This window comes from Desmodus rotundus, chromosome 4, assembly GCF_022682495.2.
Source record: "Desmodus rotundus isolate HL8 chromosome 4, HLdesRot8A.1, whole genome shotgun sequence".
Classification (NCBI taxonomy): domain Eukaryota; kingdom Metazoa; phylum Chordata; class Mammalia; order Chiroptera; family Phyllostomidae; genus Desmodus; species Desmodus rotundus.
The window spans coordinates 139,713,869-139,733,093 of record NC_071390.1 but is presented as its reverse complement, the minus strand read 5'-3'; the positions used below and the strand labels follow the sequence as shown (position 1 = coordinate 139,733,093).

Below are 19,225 nucleotides of genomic sequence, written 5' to 3'. Positions count from 1 at the left end.
GTATAGGATAAATTGTACATAAATTACAGAATTTATGTATAGAATAAAAGAAATCAATGGAGAGGTGGTAAAATAGTCATAAACTGGTTTAGTTTGCTTCAAAAATCAAAGGTATTTATTTTCTTAATTTAACATCCCTAGCTGTAAAGGAAAATCTTCAAAGTAAATTAATATAAGGTAATTTAATTGTGTCATAATGATTTTCAGTAAAATGAGTTTATAAAGTTTTGTGGATTGTTTTTTTTAACATTAGGGTCATCTCTAAGGCTCCTTGTGTCTGGCCTGTGCCGGCTGTACACTTTCTCCCCCGTTAACATTCACACCCAATATGGTGATTAAAACACAAACTGAACACTTCCTGCTTCACAGCAGAGCCTAGGACCAGCTGCATCGCTGGGATCCTGTCTGTTCAGACCCTTCCAACCTCTGCACTCCTCAGTGTGCAGTTTCAGCAAAGCCAATATGCTGAAATAGGAAAAACAGTTTCCTGAATGAAAGAAAATCAGAGGTCTTGAAGCAACTTGATGTAGGTGTAATTTAATTGCTTCCCAAATATCCACAGGGAGTTCTTTTTTTGAATTTAAGACTGCTGTATTTCAGAATTGGTTATTAAAAGCTATGAAATCTCTTTTTTCTAGGGGTTAATCATAGGATGGACTTTCATTTGTCCAGGATACTTTCTGGATACATTTGCTTAAAATACTCTGGGCACAATGTCTATGGCTGGTGTGCTTTTTAAAGCACCTATGAAAAATGTGTGAGATTTGAAAAAAATTGACTCTAAAATATGAAATGGCAAAAATTAACATTAAATTAAATGTTTTACATTAAATTAAAACTTGATTACATTTGAAAATAACTTTTTCATTTTGCAAGGATTTCCAGGTACACAAACTGCTGAGAGGTTTCAACTGCAAGGTTTTAAAACCATTTATGATGAAAATTTACATAATGGGGGATGTGGATACATTTTGACTTTTTAATTCATTGGATATAATAGTGTGAGGTAGTGCATCACAGAGTGAGCTTGTCCAGGCCATTGAAGATCTCGAAGGTTATGTGACCTGAAGTTAGAGACCTGGAGTAGATGTCTTTCAGAAGTCCCTGTGGGTATGTGATAAGTTCTGGTCAGTGTCTCTAATGCCAGGAGCTGCTCTTCTCCCTTGACGGGTCATCTGAACTGACCCTGGCACTGTAGACTCTCTCCAGGGATTTTCTTTCTCTTGGGATTTCTCTTGAGACTGTAGTAATTTCCTCGAAACTAGAAAGTGACATCAGAGATTGCCTATGCCAAACATAATCTCACACGTTCTCACTGGAGAAAGTTTGAAAGATTTCTGGGGTAATTCTAACAGTCACCAACATCTTGGAACGTTTTCTGTACCCAGGTGGAGTTACTCCTCTGTGCTATATCAGCTGTGTCTACTTTTTCTCTGAGTTTTTCCACACAGTGATGGACCATGAGGGCAGGTAGAAAAGGGTCTTGCAAGGAGTAATCGTGATTTCCCAAGAGTGCTTTTCTTTGTACTCTTAATTACTTTTTATTAAGCTATAGATTATATCAGAGAAAACTTTATTGTCTGGGAAGATGACGCAAATGTTCATCCGGGGTGGGTAGATCGTGGATATAACTCACAAAATCCTTACTCCTAGGAAAAGCAGAGTTCATTAGTTCTATGAATGCTGAATGTCTACTAAGCATTGTTCTAGGTGCTTGGGGTAGCTCTGTGTATGAAAGCAGACAAAAATTCCCTCTCTTTGCAGCAAAACATTCTTGCATCTCTCAAAAGTAACTTGGACTTCATCTCCCAAGCCCTACATAAGTGAGCTATCAGCAAGGTAAACTAAAAAGTAAAAGTTGTGTCACTAATATATTTATTCTCTTCCTTTCCAAACTGGAAGCCAACACTAATGCCCAACAATCTTATCAATCAGTTACTTTAAAATTATGGTTTGGATAGGGAGGTAGGTAACATATTTGTACATGTTCAGTAATTTCTACATGTATTACATAATCTGTTTTAGGTAAAAGTTAAAGGAAATAAACCTTGTAAGGACATGGGTAACAGAGAAATGTGTACATATATAATGCATAAATGACACTTCAACCATTTATTGCATCTTTTCCCCAAATGGGTAAAAAGATGAAGAAGAAAGCCAAACCTCCTCCTAAGGATGTGGTAAGTTTCTGATTTGAATACTAGTAGCCCATTAACAACCACTTTTAAAAATACATTGTTCAAACAGTTTGCCATGTACCAGTATATACATGAGTACACAGTGGCAGAAGTCCAAAGTCTGACTAATGATGAGTCAGAGAAATCTAACATTATATAAACAAACATTTACAACATTGTCATTACATAATTAGCACAATTAGAGAGTGATTATTAGCTTTTCCAGTATGTGGATGGCATGTTTATAAGCCAAGGTAATGAATAAATAGTTTTGGTTTGTTCTTTTAAATACTTTACATTTGTCAGTCTGTCATTAGTGTTAGTTGCCCAAGTGCATTTTCCAAGTTAAGTGGAAGTTATGCTGTGGCTGTTAGACATGTGCACAAGGCCGTCGGAAGATAACCCTTTGGAGGTCAGATGTGCTCTCCAGTTCTGTGCAGAGAGGAGTCTGGGCTCATCGTCACTTTCTATTCCACATGCTGGAGTAACGCATTCCTTATAACACAAAGCCCTGTTGCTCTCCTTTAAAAGCATGTTTTTATCTTCTCTCTTTATGTTTTTTGAATTACTGAAACATTGTGTTAAAATAAAAATGACCTTGGACAATTTTCAGTCTAGAAAGTTGTTTTGAAAGCCACGTGGTATGATTTTCTTCAAATCAAACATGAATGGAAAAAAAAAAAAACTACCATGTAGTCAACTCACAGGACTTGATAGTTCGAAGGAAACTGAGCCGAGCACAGGAACCTCCCGCCGGCACTGGGGCATCGTGGTTAGAGCTGCCAGCTCCAGGCCAGCCCCGCTTCTCACGAACTGTGTTTTTGTTTTTGTTTTTGTTTTTGTTTTTATGAAGTTGCTAAATTTGGGCAAATTCTTTCAGTTTTTCTTCATCTCTTTAATGGGAATTGTGATGTCCAACTGATTTCGGTTGTTGTATGAACTATTGTAAAATGAAATAAAACATAATAAAGTTCTTGGTGCCTGGCACCTAGTTAACACTCAGTAACTAAGATCTAAACCATGGGAACCCTTTACACTCTGCTGCACACACACACAAGCACACACTATGCAACTACTTACATATGATACTTCAGTGCACGTGGGAAGCACCTGTCTGCCCAGGTCTAAGAAAGCTTTGCAGAGATGGTCAGTGTGGTATCCTGATGTATTTTATCAGTCTGGCTGCCCTCCTTTGGACATAATTTTAAAACATTACAAATTCTCTTATTTTTCAGTGCATTCTAGGTTTGCATTCCCTGTCTTTGCTGCAGAAGAGCATCACTGCCATCTTCTTACTAGGAAGTGGACTCATGAACACAGTGCTTGATGACAGACACTCTCTGATTGAAAGTAGAATGAAGAGACTATTGATCGATGGATGTATTGGTCTAAGACACTTTCTCTAATGTTATCATGTCTCGCTGCTACCATCCTCTGTGTCCTGATCCTCGGGGAGACACTTGGAGACCTGAGGGACCATCCCAGTCCCAGCTTTAACTAATTCTAGCTCCGCCTCCTCAGCTCACAGCAGCCCTGCGGGCAGCCAGAGGCAGTGTAGCAATTACCAATGGCCCCGACTACTACTTTTCCCAAGGGGCTCTCCACCTTTCCCCTATTCTGACTTTATGCTAAAAAGTTGACAGAGTAGTATTAAACTATCTAATCACTTTTCTGTCTTGTAACTCTAGTACTTTAAAACAGTGTGCTACAATTTAAGGTATCAGAACTTGGAATTTGTTACAGGGTACACATCTTCAAGGTCTGGGCAAGGTTTTGATGTACAAATTATAAATGAAAACCAGATTTTAAAAAGGGATATAATAACTGCTTGAGAAATACATTTTTCTGTATCAACTAATGGTAGTTTTGTCCTTATGTATTTCCTGAAAACAGTGCTTCTTCCAAAGATTTTTATTTCCCCCCCATTTATAAACTTTTTATTGAAGCATAATACACATACAGAAAAGTGCACAAAAAGATACAGATCAATTAGTTTTTGCACAATGAACACACCCATGTAACCAGCACGCAGATCACAAAACAAAACGTGACCAGTCCTCCAGCACCCCCTCCGACCCCCGAGAACGCCACCCTCACCATGCGGTGGGACCGGTATTCGAAGCCTGTGAATGGAACCACAAGGTGTGTTCTCTTTTGTCTGACTTCTGTTCAACAGCACATCTTTGAGATTTAGCCGTACTGTTGTGTGTAATTATGATTTTTATTGCTGTACAACATTTCCCTGTATGAAAACACCTCCGTCTACCTCTCCGTTCTAGCACTGACGGGGAGTCTGAGTGCTTTCCCATCTGGGGTATTTCAGATCGTGCAGCTGTGAACATCCTAGTGGGTGTCAGAGAGTTTTATTTTCATTAGTCTTTCGTCTGCTGGTTAAAATGGGTAATAATAGGGACAGAGAGAAGGATGTTTGGTGATACAGTTAAAACAAAAAGCTTTCTTTGTTTTCCTTAATATTCTTCTTGTCAAAACACACGATAATATGCGCATATATGGTTTACTGACCTCCATTCCTTCTCATAAAAGGGAACACTAGCTAAGAAAATAGCTATAGGAAGATATGGCTTCAACAACCAATAGAACTATATTCTGCCTTCTGCACTTATTTCCACGTCTGACTGAAAGGCTGTTCGTGATGCTGTAACACAAGGCAAACTTCCTGCACGATGATTGCATTAAAATTACCAGCAGAAATTTCCTTAGAATGCGGTATTCAGTATAAGGCAAGATACTCAGCAACTAAGAGGAAGGCTCTGGAGTTAACGGCCAGAGTCTGAGTTCTTGCTCCGTCTATCACCCACCATCCACGATGGGAGGCAAATATCTTTAACCTCTGTGCGCCCGTGAGGATGTGAGTCTATCCATGTCACAGGATATGCACTTGATACCTACTCAGAGAGGTGAGGGAAGGTTAGGTCGATACAGGAAGCTTAGAACCATGTCTGGCACCAGTTCAGAACTTAGTCAGTGCTGTTATTATCAGTGACACGGTTCAGGGCTCTGTCCCTCATCCCGTCACTCTGCAGGACTGTAGAAGGAGGCAGGCGATCCACTGAAATCCCCGCAGGCCTAGTGTGTAACCGCCATGATTCACGGTTGGGTCTTCGAATTCATGAGCGTGGCCCTTTTATTCTCTTAGTATTTCAGAGGCAATTGAGCTTCAGTGGATAAATAACAGTATCTAAACTCACAAGAGACTATGACCTGGCCCTGGAATATCAATGATTAAGTATCAACTGAACATTTATGTTAATGGGTCAGGAACTTCTCTCCCTAGTTAAGTGCTGATGGGAATCTAAGCCTGGTGACTATTGAGTATCAGAGCAACACACAATAGTAGAACCTGCTGCCTCGCCTGGGCAACCAAACCCAGTTCTTTGGAAGACTGGGATGTCTCCTGGGGCTTGTTTTTCCACAATCTTCTTCATCAGCCTCACAACTCAACCTTTAACTCTTTGTCAGGGACTGCCAAAACTGCCACAGACTTTTTTCTAGAAATGAAGCATCATAGGGACTTATTTTCCCATCTTTCTCCCTCATCACAGATAAACCACTATGAACAAGAAATATAGTATAAATTCATAAATAATACACATATGCAAACCTGCATAAGTAATTATCAGCTTGCTCACCTTGCTCTAAATGTCTGTTACCCTAAATCCTGTTGTAAAGCAAACTAGAGGCCAAACAAACTAGCTGTTTTCATTTTAACCTTCACACTTTTTAGCATATTTTAACTGCTATGTAGTCTCTATTAAAAGTTCTTACTAGAGTGGTACAGTCTACTTCCCTCTGTATCTGTTCCTCTTTTCCTGTGTAATTGGTTCCTCATGATCTGAGACCAGTGATGTGTTTCATACCTTCCAATAAAAATCAAAAAAACCTTTTATTTGGACTTACTAGCACCATAAAATCATTTAGCTGTCATGATTTATGTACTTTTCACTCAGTTCAACTTTGTAACTTTGTGTTCTTTAGACTTGTGCTAATTCATTTAAATTTATAATAATTGAAATTATATTAATTAAAATTAATTAAAAAATAAAAGATCAGTTCCTTCGTCACATTAGTTACACTGCAAGTGCTCAAGTGTCACATGCAGCTGTGACCGGCACTGGAGAACACAGAATCAGCATGTCCATCACCAGAGTTCTGCTGGACTCTTCTAGACAATCTTGGTTTTTCCACAGACATATAAAAGTATCCGTATAAACCTATGGCCTCTCTAATTGACTGAGCTTAAAATTCACATCTCAGCCAAAATGGTTCCCCATTCTTTTTTTCTCTTTGTTAATAATTTTGGTTCATCATTTATTTTGCTCAGAGCGTGAAATTATAATTTCACAACCAGCTTGTTGGTGACTGATTGTTTGTCACAGGAAAGCAGAGGGATGGGTAATTACAATGCAGTATTATTTATTGAATTATGTTAGAGCTATCATTTTATTCTCAGTGCCTTTTTAAATAAAAAATTACTATGGTGCTGTAGGCTCTGCAGGAGAAACACATGTCATGCCAAGCTCCCCCTCTCTGCCAAACATCGGTGCTCCTCCTCCTCCCATGGCTCTTCAATGCAAACTCACCGTCTGGGTCTTCGCTTCAAGCTCCTCAAACACCAGGTTACCTTTTCCTTAAGGAGGATGGCAAAGTGCGGAGTGTTTTCCAAACCCTTGAAGGAGGATGAAAAGCACACGCTATAGCTGCTGTTTAAGTGCACTTTTGCATACGCCACGCTTTGAGAATCGTTGTCATTCTGTGGAGACCATGACACCCACGTTCCAACACAGCGTATTTGTTCCCACCTGTAGAGCATCAGCATTGAAGGCATTGGAATGTCAGAGGGCTCTGAAGTGAGAGTCTAAAATGGAAGGGAATTGTCGTGAGTGGGGGTTGACGGAGAAGGTGATCTGCCAGGACGCTAGGGAAACTGTCTTAAGCAGTAAAGCTGATCCCGGGCTGTGGTTCTCAGGGGTTCGGCGCAGGGGCCAGGGGCCTTATGAGGGTAGGATGGGAACTGTGGACCCTCTCCCCACAAAAATGCACACCAAAAGTTCTGCATCCAATTTCAGTGGGAGAATGTATCCCTAGAGCAGCCCACTGATGGTTCCGAGAGTCTCTGAGAAACTTCTCTCCTTACCCAATAGACAACACACAGCTAAGGTACTTTAGGCCAGAATCATAAAAAAAAGAAGTTTCCAGAAGCACTTTATGGATGTTTGTTGAGTTTCCATACCCCAGATTTATTCTAGGTGATGGAGATAGAGAAAAACATAGTTCTTTGCCTGAAGAAATTCATTCATTTGTTGGACCAATATTGTTCTTCATCCTCGGCATATACATGAGAACAAAACAAAGTTCAGGCCTCAAGGCAGCACCCATTCTAGTTGGGGAAACAACCAGTTAACAAATACCAATATAATTCAGGTAGTGATCAGATCCATACAGAAAAAGTAGGATGCAGGATGGAGAGTAATGAGATCTGCATCACTATCAATAGGATTTACTTTAGGGCAAGCCTTCCCAGGGGGCTCACGTTTGAGAAAGGCTTAAATGGAATGAAGGAATCTGCTATGCAAATATCTGGCTGACAGTATCCCAGGCAATAGCAATAACTAAGGCTCAATGTAGTATGTCTGAGGAAGGCCAAGGAGGTTGGTGTGCCTGGAGATTAGTAAGCAAGGAATTAGGAGGTGGGTCACAGAGGTGGTGGGGTGATAGGGTCATATAGGACCTTTTAGGCTATGTTACAGAGGTTGAATTTTTTCTCTAATGCGCAAACAGGGGTATCCACTGGAAAGTTACACGTAGAGGAGTAGCAATAACTAAGTTATATTTAAAACAAAAAATATAATTATATTCTACGTATGAGTGAAATCATATAGTATTTATTTTTCTCTGACTGACTTATTTCACTTAGCATAATGTTCTCCAGGTCCATCCATGCTGTCACAAAGGGTAAAATTTGCTTCATTTTTATGGCCAAGTACTATTCTATTGTGTAAATGTATTCTATTGTGTATTGTTTTATCCAGTCCTCCACTGATGGACACCTGGGCTGCTTCCAAATCTTGGCTATTGTAAATAACACTGCAATGAACATACAGGTGCATATATTCTTTCAAATTAGCATTTTGGATTTCTTTGGATAATTCCAAGAAGTGGAATCATTGGGTCAAAAGGCAGTTCCATTTTCTGAGGTAACTCCACACTGCTTCCCACAGTGGCTGCACTGATCTGCATTCCCACCAATGGTGCACAAGGGTTCCCTTTTCTCTGCATCCTCACCAACATTATTTGTTGATTTATTGATGATAACCATTCTGACAGGTGAAAGGTGATAACTCATTGTGGTTTTAATGTGCATTTCTCTGATGATTAGTGATATGAGCATCTTTTCATATGTCTATTGGCCATCTCTATGTCCTCTTTGGAAAAGTGTCTATTCAGGTCCTTCACCCATTTTTTAATTAGATTGTTTGGTTTTTATGGTGTTCAATTTCATAAGTTCTTTTTTTTTTTAATCAACAAACAGCACTAACAAGCAAAATAGAGACAGACTCATAGATACAGAGCAGGCTGACAGCCCTGAGGGTGGAGGTTGAGGCGGTGGAGGGGTTGAGCAAGAAAGAAAACCAGAAAGAACTCATGATCATGGATAACAGTGTGGTGATTGTTGGGGAGGAGGGGGTATGGGGAAATAAATGGTGATGGGGAAAACATAAAATAAAATTACATTAAAAGAACAGCAACAAAAAGATCATTCTAGCTACAATGTGAGAGAAGAGTGCAAACTGGAAGACCAATTTGGAGGCTATTACAGAAGGAAAGCTAGGACCAGGGGTGACTGTGGGGAAGCTGAGAAGTGGCCAGAGTGGGCACACAGGCTGAAGGTAGATGTGATGGAATTTGCTGATGGATCATATGTGCGGTGTGGGAAAGAGAGGGGCTGAGCTGTTTCAAGGTTTTTGGTCTGGACATCTGAGTAAATTAGGGTAAAACACTCTGACGTGAATGTGTAAAACAGACAGAGTGCAGTGTGTCAAGTGCTATTATATAGAAACCGGAGGAATGTAGCTGTGGCAAAGAAAGCTCAAAGAGTTTTAACACCCAAACTATCATGAATAATAAATAATAGAGAATGTATCCAGAAAGATGGAGACTTGGCTATTAAATAAGCCATAAGCTTCTATAGTTTTCAGCACTGTTGTATTACTTTAATTCTCTAGGAATGAAATGAAACCATCAAGAAGCAGTAGGCGGCCTGGGAATCACTGATGATGACCTTCGTGAGAACCGCATTGGTGCCTCCATGAGGGTGAAAGTCAGATGGATGTGCACCAGGAGGCTGGAGTGAGAAAATGAAGGAAAGTGAATAGTTCGTAAGATTTTTGACTCTGAAAGGGATGATTGGGTGAAAATGCAAAGAGAGCAAATACTAGTGCCCATTTATGGCTTGCGTTTTGTAAATAGATTTGATGAAAAGACAGAGGGACAAGGAGAGTTAGGGTTTGTCAGGAGTATTATTAAAATAGTAGATAATAAAACCTGAGTAGCACAAGAAATGAAGAAACGAGGAAGCTGCTGACATGAAAGTAGAGGGAGTAAATGGATAGGGGTCTCAATGAAGCTGAAGGATAGCTGTGGTGGGAGTAGCTGAATGATGAAGCTGTATCTCTCATCACGTGCTGGGTGGCTACCAAGAAACCCTTAAAGTCTGAACATTGTGGGTGCTAAGCAGGCAGAGTAGGCTAAGAAGGCAAAGTGAGTATGCCCTAAAATCCAACAGCTGTTTCCCCTCCAGTAGGAATTTTTGTCCTAGCCGTGTCCTTTCAGGTCATTGCTTACCGCTGTCTTCTCTGTCTTCTTCACTCTCCCAGCCTCACACACTTACGTTTCCCTATTCAGAGTGACCTATCTCTCCATCTTCTAACTGTAACCAAGCATCAATTTTTGTTATGTCCCAGAACACAATAAGCTACCCATTTAGGAAGGGCCTAAACACACCTGAACTGTGGACCAAACGTGCAACCTAGATATGTGCCCAGGCTGGGGTCGAACCTGCAATATCTTGGTGTATGGAACGATGCTCCAACCAACTGAGCCACCGGGCCAGGGTCCTATACTTTCCTTCATACTGTATTACCATTTCATCTGTTCCAGATTTCATCCAATTTTACATTTTTATATGTTGTTTTCTATTGCTTTTAAATTGTTTTACATACGTAATTGCTGCCTTCCCAGAAAGAATGTAGTGGTCAGAAAGCAGGCACTGATTATTGAGACCGTCAGGGCATCCAATATATACAGGTGCTCAAGAATTCTTGTGTATTGATTAAGAATTGTACTAACATATGTCATTTAATGAGTATCTATTATGTGCCAGACAATGTGCTCAGTACTTTACATACATGATCTCTAATTCTCTCCTTAATCCTTTGAGGAAGGCATTATCATACCCATTACAGAAAAGGAGACTGAAATTTTGGTGGCTTAAGTAACTTGTCTGATTCCACCTGGCTAAATTGAGAGACCAAGTCTGCCAGATCGCCATACGCTTTGCTCTTTCCACCATCCCAGGTATTCCAGAGCTGTCGTGTTGGTGGCTGTCTCTGTATTAGGAATGTGGGGGGTTTTTTAAATAAAAGCTTTACAATGTGCTTACTGGGCAGTGACCGCATTGTTCTGTAAGACAGTGTAATGTTTTAAGTGTTAAGACACCACTCATGTTTTAATGTGCTTTTAAAGCTCAAAGGTGAACCTGATACTTTTCTCTCTGCATTTCAGTTAGATCCATTAATAACTGAAAGCAAAAATGTAGCAACTGTGGTGTTATTGCTTAATTCTCCAGAAGAAGAAATTTTGGCCAAAACATGTGAACCCATTTATAAATTTGCTTTAAAAGGTTTGAATTTCTCAGTTTATCTTTCTATTTCATTAGTTGCTTAAAATATTTACTATGTAAGGGACACTTCTCTCCCCAGTCTTTAACTTGCTTCCAGTCAGATGAATTCTTTCAGACAACCAGATACCATTTAATGCATTACCTGAAGGTGATGTCTCTCCCTAAGTGCCTAACTTAATCTGAAGGAGTCTTTTTGTCACTAAGTAGAAGAGTCATTTTGAAGATTTTATTGTAGTTTAAAAAATTGTAAATGGTACAGGAGCTGAAAGAGCTCCCAGTGGCCAAAGCCAAAACAGTTAGAGCAACAAAATATAGTAGTGTTGGTTTATAACCCAAAGTAGAAAATAATATCCATGAGTCTATACTTCAATAAATAAATGATTAAATAGATGAATGGGAGAGGAAAGCCAGATTTCCCATGCAGGAGAATTCCCAATAACTTATGGAGATACTCTGCCCTCAAGAAGGCAAAATGTAACTGTTTTAGGTGTGGGCTGTGCACTGTGACTTCTTTCCAAAGAGTCCAACATGGAAACGGGGAAAAATGAATAGGTTTATAGTGGAGAAACCTGACAGAACCACTTCTGCCAGGTGGCCGCAATCAATCAGCAGTGCTAAGTCTTGTTGATAATCCTGTAACTAAGTCAATGGCCTTGACACAATATAAGGAAAATGGCACTTCTGTGTTATTCCCACCCACCCCCCAAATCCGTAACCCCATCTAATTATGATTTTTAAAAAATCAAATTCCCATTCAGGGACACTCCACAAATACCTCGCCAGTGCCCCTCAACACTGGCACAGCCACCAAAATAGGGCAAGTCTGGGGAACTCCCGCAGCCAAGTGGGGCTGAGGACAGGTGATGACAGGAAGTCCTGGGAGGCCCTGCACAGGGCCCTGGAGCAGGAGGAGAACATTAGGCTCAAACTAGGGATTCTGGATGAACAATTGATTTTAATTAGTAATAATGTATCAATAGTGGCTCATTAACCATAACAAATTACCTACTAATGTAAAATATTAATAACAGGAAACTTGGTGTGATATATGTGGGAACTCCTTATACTATCTTTGTACTAAAACTGTTGTAAAAAGTAAAGTTTGTTAAAACCTGGTAAATCTTACAAATTAGATTCTGTTGAGAGATTTATTCATAGAAGATTTACAAACATAAGAGATGGTTATATTTTGGTTCATTCCAAATGGTGATAAAATTAGATTTTTATTATACGGCATAACATTTTCATCGGGACTATTTGAAGAGTTTAGTGTAACTTTGTATTTTTAACATGACCTTTTAAACTGAGGAGCAATTTTATTTTATTATTATTTTTTTTTTAATATATTTATTGATTATGCTATTACAGTTGTCCCATTTCCCCCCCCCAACTCCACTCCATCCTGCCCACCCCTCTCCCTCCCACATTCCGCCCCCCCCCATAGTTCATGTCCATGGGTCATACTTATAAGTTCTTTGGCTTCTACATTTCCTACACTATTTTTACCCTCCCCCTGTCTATTTTCCACCTATCATCTATGCTACTTATTCTCTGTACCTTTACCCCCCTCTCCCCCTCCCACTCCCTTACTGACAACCCTCATGTTCTAGTTGTTTGCCTAGTTTGCTCTCGTTTTTGTTTTATATGTGGTCGTTAATAACTGTGAGTTTGCTGTCATTTTTACTGTTCCTATTTTTGATCTTCTTTTTCTTAGGTAACTCCCTTTAACATTTCATATAATAAGGGCTTGGTGATGATGAGCTTCTTTAACTTGACCTTATCTGAGAAGCACTTTATCTTCCCTTCCATTCTAAATGATAGCTTTGCTGGATACAGTAATCTTGGATGTAGGTCCTTGCGTTTAATCTTGGGTAATGTAATTATGATGTGCCTTGTTGTGTTCCTCCTTTTATTTTATTTTATTTTATTTTTTATTGTTGTGTAATTACAGTTGCCCCCATTTTGTCCCATGACTCCCCCCTGCCCTACCCACTCCCACCTCCCACATCAGTCCTCCCCTGCTCCCTCTTGTCTTTGTCCATAGGTCCTTCATACATGTTCCTTGATGACCCTTCCTTGAAGAAATGATAACAAAACATTGGTTGAGGACTTATACAAGAATACAACAAAATATTTGGTCAGCAAATGGTGAAATGCTCATGTCTCTGTGTCACTCTTGTCATCATTGGGAATCCGGACAAAAACCAGAGTGGTCTGGAAGGTATAGTCTGTGAGCAGATTATGTAGAACTCTGGGTCAATTCAGGGAGACATTGGATTATGCATCCGTAGTAGCATAAGTCTCATTCAGGCTTACAGAGTCATCATAAGTCATCTGGCTGTCTTATGTACCTAATTATATACCATCTTTTATGTGACATGTGATAAATAAGTAGGCATGTATTTTACATTTAATCAATACAGAAGTTATTATAAGTCTGGTGTTTTATACTAGCAGTATTTTCTGAAATAGTTTTTTAAGATAAATGATGGGACTTTGCCTTCTGGCCAAGATGGAGGAAGGGGTCAGATTTACCACCACCCCCCAGCTGAAACAACAAATAAAATAGACAAAATATATGAAGTAGCAGTTGGCAAAACACTACTAGACGATGAAGGACAGTGACCATTGAGAGGCCGGAAACAGAGGAAATACGCCCTTGACTTCCCGAGCTTATGGATTTCAGAGAGTTTCCAGGCCGCAGCACAAGTAGGGGCAGCTTGTGCAGAGCCTCCTGGACTCCGTGAATTGCGAAGGCAGAACCAAGAGCCCAAGGGGACAAAGACAGCTAGAGTTTTCGGGTTAGAGTCACAGAGAGGAACGAGCTGCACTGAGCGAGAACTTGAGAGATCTTCAGGGGGTCCCACTCAAGTATTCGCCCGCGTACTGATCAGCACGTACACGTGAGGGAGGCACTCGAAGGCAGACGAAGCACCCGACGGGATGAGCGGCGGCAGTGGCTGGGGCGCACACAGGGCCAGAAGCAGTGCTCGTTCTCCGAGCCAGACTGGACAACCTCAAGCGGCGTGGACCTTCGTGTAGAACACACAGGGCTCTTGCCTCAGTGGTTGGAAGTAATGAGCCCCAGATTGAGCCTGTTCTGAAAGATCTGAGAGGACCAAATTTTTTCCAGGTAACTGTGTTCCAGAACAAGTTTCTAGAATACAAAAATACCCATTCCCCAACTGGGTAAAATGCACAATGTCTGGCATCCAATAAAAAATTACCAGGCATCAAAAAGAAGCAGGAGAAAAACCCATAATGAGGATATAAATCAATAAGTAAATAAAAGTGATCCAATATATGTGTGGCTGGAGTTTCTGAAAAAGGCAAAGGATATAAAAAGTATTTTAAAAGATAATGGCCAGAAATGCCCCCAATTTGATGAAAACTCCAAGCACAGATCCAAGAATCTCATCAAAACCCAGCACAATGAATATGAAGAAAACGATACCAACTCACATCACAATCAAATTGCTTGAAACCAGTGATAAAGAGAAAATCTTAAAATCAGCCAGAAAACAGCCCTGGCCAATGTGGCTCAGTTGACTGGAGTGCTGTCCCACGAACTGCAGGGTTGCAGGTTCGATTCTCGGTCAGGGCATATGCCTGGGTTGCGGGTCTATCCCCGGTTGAGGTGCATATGGGGGGCAGCCGATCGATGTTCCTCTCCCACATTGAGGTTTCTCTCTCTCTCCCTTACTTTCTCTCTCTCTAACATCAATGAGCATGTCCTTGGGTGAGGAACTAAGATAAGGATGACAGATTTATCACCGCTAATGATACAGGCAAGAAGTCAGTGGAGTAACATCTTTAAAGTACTAAAAGAAAAATAAAAACTTCCAATCTACAAAAACAGAAACTCAACAAAAGTATTTTTCAAAAACCTGAAATAAAGTCCTTTTCAGACATCCAACAGCTGAAGCAGTTCATTGCAGGCAGGGCCACTGCTGGTCGCGGTAGAGTAGGTAGTTCAGGCAAAAGCAAAATGATAACAGATGAAAATGTGGATCTACACAAAGAGTAAAGGTAGAGTGCTAGAAATAGTAACACATAGGATATTTTTCTAATTTAAGTCACTTAAAGAGCAAACCGGTTATTTTGAACAAAAATAATAATCACATATCTGCAGTCTGCAGCACGTGTATAAGACCCCAGAGGACAGCAGCGCCAGGATGGAGGGGGCGGAGGCGCCCTGTCCAAAGGCCCGCGCACAGCCACTGGGGGGCGCACAGCCACTGGGGGGTGCACCGCGTAGGCTGTGTGTCCTGCAGACCCTACCACAACCGGGAAAATGACAGAACAAAGAGTAGTGTCAAATAAGCCAACGAAGAAAATGAAATAAAATCATATTAAATATTTAGTTTATTCAAAGAAGGGGAAAATAAAATAAAGAATAATGGAACACATAAAAACAAATGACAAGATGGCAGATTTAAGCCTAATCATATCAAAAATCAAATTAAATGTAAATGGTCTATTTTAATTAATAGGGAAAGAGTGTTATATTGGATAAAAAGCAAGACCAAACTACCAGCCACCATCAGGTAATGAGCTTAGAATATGACACAAATTATTTGAAAGTAAAAGGATGAAAAAATATCCTATGATAGCACCAACCAAAAGAAAGATGGAGTAGCTACATTAATATCTATTCTAAGATATTAATATATCTAAGAGAGAGAAAAGATAGTAGTAAAGAAGGTCATTTTATAATAATAAAGAGATCAGCTAAGAGGCTCTGAAAAATCCCAACAGTTATATACTTAATGCCAGACCTTCAAAATAGATGAAGCTAGAAGTTCAAGGAGAAATAGATGTCCACAATTAGAGCAGGGGATTTTGATGCCCCCATGAATAAATGAAAGTACAAGTCAATAGTAAAGCCTTAAAGATCTAAAAATTCAAACAGCAATATCAATTAATTTAACCTAATTGATGTTTGCAGAGCACTCCAAAAACAGCAGAATACACATTCTTTTCAAGTACATAGAGAACATTTTTCAAAATAGACCATCTTCTGGGCCCTAAAACAAGGCTGAATCAATTTAGAGGAATTCCAATTATAGAAAATATGCCATAACACAATAGAATTAAATTAAAAATCAATAACACAAAGAACTCAAGACCATCATTCATAAAAAGTAAATAACACACTCTTATGTATATTAATTAGTTTTGTAATTAATGATGCAATTGTAAAATTAATTATGTCAGCACGTGACTGGCACTTGGCTAGGCACTGAGGATATGAGAGAATAGAACAGAAAGGGTGTCGTCCTCATGGAAAGTTAAGTTATAGTGGAGTAGGCAAACAATGCACGGAGGTCATTAAGTGCTATGAAAAAACAAAGCGGGATAGAGAGAGGTGAGGAGGACTTGGATGTGGTAATGATATTAGATAGGGTGAGACCTCTGGGGAGGTGCAGAGCGAGCTAAAAACTGAATGACAATGCCAAGCAAAATAAGTCAATCAGAAAAGGCAAAGAACCATATGATTTCACTCACATGTGGGATATAAAACAGAAACTCATAGACACAGGCAGACAACAGAATGGTGGTTACCAGAAGGAAGGGAGTGGGGTGTAGTAAAGGGTAAAGGAGGCCAAAATATGGCGGTAGAATATGACTGACTTCAGGTGGTGGGCACACAGTGCAATATACAGATCACGAATCATACAAATGTACACTTGAAACCTATATGTCACCCCGATGTCACCCCAATAACTTTAATTTTAAAAAAGAGAGAGAAAGCCAGCTTTGTAAACATCAGGGGAAAGGTAGAGCAGCCACCGTCCAGGATGCTTGTGCTCTAAAGTCTACTCTGAGAGAAACCCGTGTGGCCGCAGAGGAGTATGAAGGGCAGATGGCAAATAAGGAAGTGGAATAACACAAAGAAGTTTTGGTGAAATTGATAATGTCCATGCATGATTTTATTTTTACCTGTAATGTCAGGTGAGGAACATAAAGCAACTCTCCTTGAACTTGGAGCTGTGGAAACTTTAAACTGCTCACCCGTGAAGACAAAATTGTAACAGGAAATGCTACTATGATAATTGGAATCCTGGCTTCTATAGTAAATAGCAACTTTTAAAAATAAATCTCATATAATGCCTTATCTTTCTTTTAAGTTTAATGTTAAGGGATTTATTTAAATTTTATTTAAACTTACTTTAATAATTTTTTAATTAAAAAATTTTTTTTAATGTTGTTCAAGTACATTTGTCTCCATTTCCCCCACAACTCCTCCCCAACCCATCCATCCCCACCTCCCCTCTTCAATCCTATTACCCTTTGGCTTTGTCCATGGGTCCCTTATACACGTTCCTTTATGACCCTTCCCCTTTTTCCCCCCACAATCCCCCTCCTCCCTTCCCTCTGATTACTGTCAGTTTGTTCTTTATTTCAATGTCTCTGGTTATATTTTGCTTGCCTGTTTGTTTTGTTGATTAGGTTCCACTTGTAGGTGAGATCATATGATATTTGTCTTTCACCACCAGGCTTATTTCATTTAGCATAATGTTCTCCAGATCCATCCATGCTGTCACAAAGGGTAGGAGCTCCTTCTTTTCTTTCTGCTGCACAGTGTTCCATTGTGTAAATGTACAGTTTTTTGATCCACTTGTTTAGGTTTGCTTCCAGCACTTGGTTATTGTAAATTGTGTTGCTATGAACATTGGGGTGCATAGGTTCTTTTGAATTGGTGTTTTAGAATTCTTAGGGTATAATCCCAGCAGTGGAATTGCCAGGTCAAAAGGCAGTTCCATTTTAGTTTTTTGAGGAAGTTCCATACTGTTTCCCACAGTGGCTGCACCAGTCTGCATTCCCACCAACAGTGCACTAGGGTTCCCTTTTCTCCACAACCTCACCAGCACTCATTTGTTGATATGTTTATGTTGGCCACTCTGACTGATGGGAAGTGGTATCTCACTGTGGTTTTAATTTGCATCTCTCTGATGGCTAGTGATGCTGAGCATCCTTTCATATGTTTCTGGGTCCTCTGTATATCCTCCTTGGAGAAGGGTCTGTTCAGATCCTTTGCCCACTTTTTAATTGGGTTTAAACTGACTTTAATATTAATGAAAAAGTTAAATATGATGTAACAAATATATGATCTCATATTTTAAGGAATATTTTTAAAATATAAAAATATGTGCAAATACTCTCTAACTTGGCGACGTAGTATGTTCCAGTCTTACAAGTTAGGAGAGCAATCATTGTCTTTTCAAATCGAAATAATTTTTTTCTTGAGTTAGTGTAATGTAATTTGTCTGCCTATATCTAAGTTATGCTTCATATGTGTTTTATAGTGAAGGAAGCCCAGGGTAAAGAATTTTGATACATTTATTTTTTGAAGCCACAAACTATATTTTGCCCAAAATAAATTTAGACATGTATTTACTCCTTAAAATCAGGCCTCTTATTTTCTTGAATATTTTCATATACTTAATAGGGTGGAGTAATAGTATTAGTTAAAATATGCTGGTATGTCTGTTAGAATATCAGTTTTCACCAGAACCGTGCAAATAAAGGTAGTCCCTGACTAATGGACTATACTATATGGTAGGTTTCTGAGTTAGCCAACAAAAGCTTTGAAATTTATAATAAAAAATGATATTCTTGGTGGAGACTGAATTGTAACATGAAACTCAGGCTGCTGGTAGTAAACTTGTCTCTGTCATAGGGGTTGGCTAAAACCATCGTTCCTTCTCCCTTGGCATAGTTTCCCCCAACGCCCTGCCTCCCGTCACCTCACTTTCCCTGGTCCCTGTGTGAGGCGGTGGGGTTTCCTTATTCTGTGCTGTCCAGGAGGACTGTGGCATTAGTGTCGTCAGAGACAGTTGTGAGTGAGGCTGGGGAGGGAAGGGGAAGGAGAGCTTTGTCTGGCATCTGTGCCTTGACCACCACAGCCACAGAGACCGTGCGGGCAGCACCTGCAGAGCCAGGGAAACCAGATTCCACTGGGGGCTGTGGTGGAAGGGGCTCTGGCGGCAGCTGCAGGAGTGCTAAGTGGTGGCTGTGCCGGGGCCCAGGGAGCGTTTCTGAGAATAAGAGCAGGATGAGGACAGTCGTGGGGGAGTGGGTGTTCCCCCAACCTGGATTATGATAACATCAGTCAATAATTACG

General features: G+C 40.0%; 1 pseudogene; it reads left to right on the top strand.

Moving 5' to 3' along the window:
* Positions 1-2,132: 2,132 nt before the first annotated feature.
* The window catches only part of LOC128780764 (armadillo repeat-containing protein 3-like), a 57,800-nt pseudogene continuing 40,707 nt past the window's right edge, over positions 2,133-19,225 (top strand).